General features: G+C 41.9%; 1 pseudogene; it reads right to left on the reverse strand.

Moving 5' to 3' along the window:
• Positions 1-6,781: 6,781 nt before the first annotated feature.
• Positions 6,782-7,889, reverse strand: LOC102117535 (sodium/bile acid cotransporter 5-like; annotated as a pseudogene).
• Positions 7,890-8,172: the final 283 nt, after the last annotated feature.

Below are 8,172 nucleotides of genomic sequence, written 5' to 3' on the forward strand. Positions count from 1 at the left end.
CACTAGTTTAGGAAATAGAGAAAAAGGACACAAGAAACATTTTAATAGATAAGTAAATGTCTGAGTGAAGGATAAAGTGAAGATAAAAGAAAGAACACTAGGAATACTGAAATAAAAGAAGCTTTGAAAGGAAGGAGCAAAAGGCACAGGTACTAACTAAATGCCAGGCAGGCAGGTGCTCTACAAAGGAGACGTATTTTTTAATAAGGTTATAAAGATCAAGAATTTAAGGGTTAGAGATGAGAACTTCTGTACGCAAGATAATAGAGAGAAATAACACAGTAAGAATTTGCACTGATTTTAAATTCCATTGCTCTTTCTATTATGACATTCTGAGGAAAGAAAATTCCGGGACCAAAAGAATAATAAAAAAGAAAAAAATGAAATGTATTTCTCTGAGATTAGAGAGGAGAAAAAACAACAACACATATTTGTGTTCTGAAGTGTCCAACTCTCCACTGACTTCCGAAGACTAGAATAACTTGTCGATGGCTTGACCATACTCTGAAGACTGTATCTAGCACAGTGAAGCTTTTTAAGCTGTCAGATTCCAAAAATGTGGCCTCAATATAAAGCAACCCTAGTTTTGTCTCCTTTGCAATTGAGAATAGCTAACACAGAGCTGCGTCTTGAAGATACTCAGAAATCCCTATCTTGGGACTCACATTATTTATAGGAAAAGAGACAGGAGAGGAAAGGAGGGGAAAGGACCGATACAGTGAGTTTCTGCCTGTTGCTTTTTCTTCCTGATAAAGGAATTAAAAAAAAATTAAAAAGGAGGCCACTCTCTGAGTTATATGAGTAACTCCTTAGAGATCTTCAAGAATTGTTGGTGACAGATCGAGAATCCATCTCAAAAAAAAAAAAAAAATTGTTACCAAACTTTTTTTTTCATTCTGACACCCATTCTGCTCCACTAGTCTTGACAGAACTAGACGTTTTCAAGCTGCACCCACTTTCCTGCCAGAAATGACTCAAGCCACTCACACCTCCACCTTCTAACAGCACTAATGTCACTCCGACCAATCCTTCAGGGCCCATTTCAAAAGCTACCCGCTCTTCTAGGGATTCTCCACCCAGAAGTCACTATGTCCTTCACCCTTCAATAGATGTTTGCTGAATACCTATTATATGCTGTACACTGCACCATGGGGAGGAAAACCAGGTCCCATTCACACTTACTCTCTAGGAGGGGACTCAGATACTAATCAAAAATGCACAGACCACATGCAAAATCACAACGGTAATAATAAAGGCTAAGGAGGACAAGTGCAATGAGAAGCATCTAACGGGAGCTTTCACCTGGACTTAGGCATCAGATCAGGTTTCCCTGAAGACAAGATTAAACTAAGGTGAGAAGAACAAGTGAACACGCATGAACTCACTCAACTGCAGGATGCCTAGTACATGAAGACTAACTGAAGGACCTAAGTGTGACAGCTCAGAGGTCAAGAGAATCAGGAGGGATAAAGCTGGGGAGGTAGTAGGGTTCATCCCTTATAGGACCTCAGGGATAAGAATTTGATGGGAGACACTTGAGGAATCACTTCACTGTGGCTATTGAACAGACAGGCAGAAAGTGGGTATGGGTAGACAGTTAAACTATTTACATTCAGCATGCAGTAGTGTGGAGGATAATTGGCTGGTAATCGGCTGAAACCTCAGGAGGGAAGTTTTGTTGGTGGAGAAGCTAAGGGAGTCAAGAGATATCTGTTTGGGAACATAAAACTGGGGAGACTCAGTAACAGACTGGTTATGGAGTATGAGGGTGAGGCAGAGTTCAAGGATGCCCAAATTTTCCAGTCTGGCAAGTGAATGCATCACAGTCACATCTACTGAACAGGGAGTAACAAAAAAAGAGTCAAGTTTGGGATGTGGGAAAGAGGTTGGAAAATTAAGAGTTCAAGTAGCAGAGATATGAGGCCTTGGTGAAATCAAAAGATGTCAATTATGCAGCTGAATAGACGGATCCTGAGCTCAGAAGAGAGGTTTGACCTACAGATATAAACATGTAAGTTACTTGAGTAGACAGCAACTGAGGGCCTGAGTCTGGACTTCATTGGATAAGCATGATTGATAGATAATTGTGTAGGAATATCATCCCACAGAATCAGCATGATCTAACAGTAATAGACTGGAGAAACCCACTGAGACCTGTCTGTTCAGATTCTTCTCGGTTCCCCTTTGCAGCATTCCTTCCTCCTGGGTATGGAGCAGGGCCCTGTCCGAAATGGGAGTCTTATGACTTACAATCAGACAAGATAGGCCAGAGAATTTATTTATAGCCAGCTACAAGACAGAAAGGTAGGGGAAGATCCCTACCTTGGGGAGAAAAAGCAGCAGATGAAAGGAGGGCAGAAGAAGGTCAAAGAAAGAAATTCATTTTTCTGGGGGCTGCAGTGCCCCACATTATAACAAAAGACTGTAACAAGGGCTTATGGGAGTTATGAGCCAGTAATGGTTGGTGAAAACATATATGTATATGTGTATACATATATGTAATACATTTATTCTGATATACACATATATATCATATCACAAGTACATTTCTTGATGTAAAGGGGCTGTATTTACTCACTTTCATTTTCCCAAATCCATAGACACCTGAACTGTTTCTTGCTGTTTCTGTCCTGGTCACACCCTTCCCAGCATGGGAGCCAGGACATCTTCCTCTCGCCACCTGTCCCCAGCAGTGCGACTAGCGCTGCCCCATCTCTGACGGTGACTACCTGTAAGTGATCTCTCTGCCATCTGTGGGCCACCTGTCCTTAGCAGCGCGACTGGCGCTGCCAGTCATCCGGGCGCTGCCCCACCACTTACGGTGACTACCTGAGCCTGGGATGCACCAAGTTTCTCTCAACTTTTCAGAGTAGGGAAAATGAAAACAGGCAATGATTCCACAGAAGCTGCCATACGGGTTAAGTGCGGTGTCTGCGAACCGCTACCCCAACGTCAGGACTGTTTCTGGTCACCCCAGGGCAGTTCCAGATAACGTGGCAGGCAGGGGTCACCCAAATGCAGCCTCCGCCCCAGGGGCTGACTGCGCACCGCAGACCGCGCTCGTCCCGGGCCCTGCAGGGGGAAGCACCAGCCGAACCCGGAGAGGGTGGCGAGTGGGGCGGGGAAAACAGGGGTCTCACTTCGAGTCGAAGGGCGTCCTGCTAGCTGGGTGCCTCAGTGCTTTGGGAGGCAGAGGGGCTGCCCGGGACCAAAAGGTCCCCGCTTCGTAAGCCCATCAATGAGGGGGCATGGTTGCTTTGCTGGGCCCCGCCCCGAGCTGCGCCCTGCGAGGCTCTGCCAGGCCTGGCCCAGGTCTTCACCAGCTCAGGAGACTCAGATCCGGCCTTTTCTTTCTCAGTTCTGGTTCTTCTAACTTCTTTTCTTCTGCTTGTCCTTTCTCCTCTAAATCTTTTTAAAATTCAATTCCTCTTTCTTTTTCTCTTTTCTTCTTTACTCTTCCATTCACACACCTTTTCCCATTTCTCTTCCTTTACCCTTTCTCTCATTTTTCCATAATAACATTTTGACAAAACACAAATTGGAGATATAACTTCGGTTGAGCAGCTTTTATTTGCCAAAGCAATACGTGGTAAACTTATAGTACTTAAAAAAAAAAAAAAAAATCAGTTGCCAGAACTAACTGCCCTTTTCCTCAATGATGTATTTAGATACCACCTATCGAGGACTTACTATGCTTTCAGCAATTGTGTTTTTATATGCATTATTTTTGTTAAATATTGCCTGAGGTATGTATAATTACCTTCATCACACAGATGAAGAAACTGAGGCTCAGAGAAGGTAAATGATTTTTCCTCCACAGGTCACCGGTCACACAGCAAAAGCAGAGCAGTGAAACACACTGACTCCAAAGTGTTGGGGCTCAGAAAACGACACCCCAAAATGAAGGCCTCAGAAGCAGCCTCACAGAAAAAAAGTGATTTGACCCCTCTTGCTTTCCTGTCTCTGGCCCCACATTCTCCCTCAAGGCTTGCCTTAGAAACTGGAATTCTTCTTCCCCAAGGCAGGTCCTAGAAACTCAAAAATATTATTCTAATCCCCACAACTTTTTGTGTAAAAACAGACCATAAAGAAATTATCCAACCCACTTCTTCTGATTGTAGGTCTCAAGACCCTCATTCCAGAGAGGGTCTTGCCCAATGCACAGAAGGAAGGAATGCACCAGGGAGAGGCCAAACAAAATCTGGACAGACAGGCTTTGCTGGGTTTCCCCACTCAGTCTATTAGCATTACATTATATAGTTTTGGTCCAATCCTGTTTCTGCGCAGCTGGGTATATTTTGCTTGAACCTAAACATAAAAATGGACTGTTCCCCTGTATCTTGGGTCTTCATTCTGAAGGCTCCCATGTCACTTAAAACTATGATCAAATAAATTTGTATCCTTCTCTCCAATTAATCTTTCTTTTATCAGTTGATTTTCAGCAAACATTCAGAGAACAAAGGGGAAATTTTCCCTTTGGTCCTACAAAAGTCTGCATGCAGCAAATGTACGGCACAAGGAGGTAGCATTATATGAGGTACAAGGACTAGTTTATGGTCCTTAAAATGTTTCCTCTTCTTGAAGGGGCAGCATCATGGTACATACATCATCATCACGCAAAAACTGTTGCACAGATATAATATGTCCCAGCCACAGCAGGACCAGAAAAGTGAGCTATTTGGCTCCTTACTTAGGAAGTGATTGTTTTTCTGCATTTAATCAAAGAACAAGATGTTGTCACAATCATGTTGCCAATGAAACACTTCCCAGAGATGAATGATGTGAACTGTGGACCCAATTCCCACACCCCACAAAGAGCAAGAAACTTGTCTTAATTGTCTAAAGAATGATGCCTTAGGTATCTGGTTTGGATATCTCTATTTGCCTATTAAATGATTTTTTTTATTTTTTAAAGACAAGCCTTCAGAAACTAGCTATTTCGTTCTTCATTGTCAATCATCTTAAAAATCTTGCCAACTGCATGATGACAAGTGTTAATTCATAACTAAATAAAATTTTCCAGGCTTTTGCAGAAATGTCATCCATCATCTTTTAACCTTTTTAAATGAATGTGGTCCCACTGATTTGGCAAAGCTGCTATAATCAGTATAACCAATTTGAAGCAAGAGAGATTAAATATTACCTATCTTATTCCTTCGAATGATAACATCTCAAGCTACCTGTGTCAGGTGAGCAAGAAGCCTAGCTTTTTTTCTAGAGACCTTAGCATCTGCCTCACAATTGTTCTAAAGTAACCTAGATTTTTTTCAGTCCAAAGAGGCCATTCTGCTTCCAAATGCCTGCTGAAAGTGAAATGAGGCCGGGCGCGGTGGCTCAAGCCTGCAATCCTAGCATTTTGGGAGGCCGAGACCGGCGGATCACGAGGTCAGGAGATCGAGACCATCCTGGCTAACACGGGCGAAACCCCGTCTCTACTAAAAATACAAAAAATTAGCCAGGTGTGGTGGCAGCACCTGTAGTCCCAGCTACTCGGGAGGCTGAGGCAGGAAAATGGCGTGAACCCGGGAGGCGGAGCTTCCAGTGAGCTGAGATCCAGCCACTGCACTCCAGCCTGGGCGACAGAGCGAGACTCCGTCTCAAAAACAAAAACAAAAAAAAAGAAAGAAAGTGAAATGCAAAATCTGCCGGTACACAGGGAAGTCTCAGTGTTCAGATTCGATTGTGGCAAAGCTGCAAACTGGTCTCACAAATCCAAGGGATCTTTGGTCCAATGTTGTGAAAGTAGTTCAGAAAGCTGCAGAGACCTCAGTACAGGATGCGTTACACCTGAGTTCCCAAAGGGGCAATGTTTAAAACTCTGGTCCAATCTGCAGCCACTGTTCCTAACCCTAAGAACATCTGCTATGCCCAGGTGTCATCGGGGGCAGGGACCAGCAGCACAAACTCTGCTTCCTGGCATGGTGTCCAGCTCCTCACTCTTCCGACCTTCCCTAAGGGAAGTTCCCTCTTGGAGGCCTTTGGTATCCTTTCTTGTCAGCTGACTCCCATCTATGAGAGAGGTTGTAATTACGCTGAACCTCAGAATGAAAGGCAGGTGAGATCCAATGCCCCTGACACCTCCCCAGACAGCTGAGTGTACACAAGAGAGTTCTAGGGAAGGGTGGCCTTTGTGAAGCCACAAGAAGGTCTGTTATCCTTTCCCAAAGGCAAGGATGACAGTGCTTACTTGCCCTGTATTTGCATAATAAAGAGAGTCCACCACAGAAATGAGTGGGCAATTTCCCTCCCCGGAAATCACGGGCATCTTGCCAACTGCGCTTAGTCTTTGGAGTTGACTTCTTTTAAATGACCTCTCTCTTCATTAAAACAAGTTTTAGTTTCTACATGCCAAGATATTCTCAGTTAATAGTTAATGATTTAAGTGGACTCTCACCTAATATAATTATATATACACCATGGCAGCTGGTCAGGGGTGGAGTGTCCAGGATAGCTAATAAGATCTTACATTTTGCTACCAAAATAATATCATATTCACATTGTACTCCATAAAACATTCTCAGACCAACAGAACTGAAAAGTTACCTCCTTCCTCTGATCCCCTGTGTAGCATTCTATTGTTGGAAGCACTCATTGGATGCTTAACATTTATGGTGTTGAGTATATACACACATGTATTCTTCCTCACCCGTTTTTCACAGATCATAAGTGGATTATGTCAACGTTTTTATTAGATCATAAGTGGATTATGAATGGACATCATTTTAGTTATTCTTTGACTCTCCCACAGTGCATGAGTAGGAATTCAGCAATGCTTTAATTGTTAGGCTTGGCAATTTCTTTTTCTCTTATCTTCTAAGATAAGGGTACAGCTTTTCTTAGCCTTGTAAGACCAAAAGGAACAGTAACATTTCACATCCAGAACACATGGCTCCTGTAAAAGAAGCCACAGAGGCTAAGTTTGCCTTGGACTTGGAAAAGACAGCTGAATAATGGCAAGGGCTAAGAAACTATTTAACAACCAACTGTCAATAGCAACAGTCAAGAAGACACAGCATACAAACTTTAGCAAAAAAGTGCCCAAATGAGAAATGTGAAGCAGGAACTAAGAGACTCAACAAAAGCACTTCTAGGTTATCTGTTTTTAGAAACATTAATCGAACTCTGAAAGTCAAATAAATCCCTATGAACATTAAAAGAAAACTCAGAGGTCTAATTATTCTAAGAAGTTTGCTCTTTCAGGTATTCTACGCTTGATGACTATTTCAACTGATACTGATAAAGTATGAAAAGGAGTGTTGACACAATTTTAGAAACAGGGATATGAAATGTACCTGACAACCCTAATATATTACTGTATATATAAAATTGACAGGCATCGTGATCAGGGGCAATAATGTTAGTGTGTAAGTCATCAAAATGGCCAGCATGAAAGTTCCATGTAGAAGCAGAGCAAAGAGATAGCCCCCACACCTCCTGGGCACGTGCAGTTCATTACAAATCCAAGAGCTTGTGCCTCAGGCAATGCCACAATCTGAGACAAAAGAAATCCACAAAATGGCATTAAACAAACAAACAAACAACAACAACAAAAAAACTGTGTTAACTTTCCCAAGAATTACTGGCAAAGCTCTCTTCCATGCTGTTTGAAACACCTGTAATTCCATCTTACAACTAAATATAGATTTGTTCAATAGTATTAGTGGTAATATAAGCATTAGGATATTCCTATCAATAGGCATTGATGCCTGGAGAAGACTGTCCTTTTGTTTGAGCACTTTGACTTTCCCATTCTTGATTTCTTCCATGAGTCTTTCTTGCCTACCTTCAGAATCCCAGAGTTGAATAGTCACATTTGTTTCTCCTTCTTCATCTGTCACCAGATTTATGGTAAAGTTTATAACATATGATATTTTCTTGGTCAAATAAAGGGTTTAGCACATCTATAAAAGAGAGTACAAAACTGGATTTAAAAAACAAAGTCTAGCTGTATGCTGCTTATAAGTGACATCCTAAAACAAAACAACATAGAAAAGTTGAATATAAAGGGATAAAAACAAGACATAATAGTGAAATAGTCACCAAAAAACCTAGTGAAATGATATTATTATAATTCAAAATAGGATTTAAGGCAACATTCATAAAAAGCATGTAACAATACAGAAATTCTATGCACCTGATAATATACTACTCTGCAAAACCATTGGAATTATA

Source organism: Macaca fascicularis, chromosome 8, assembly GCF_037993035.2.
Source record: "Macaca fascicularis isolate 582-1 chromosome 8, T2T-MFA8v1.1".
NCBI classification, from domain to species: domain Eukaryota; kingdom Metazoa; phylum Chordata; class Mammalia; order Primates; family Cercopithecidae; genus Macaca; species Macaca fascicularis.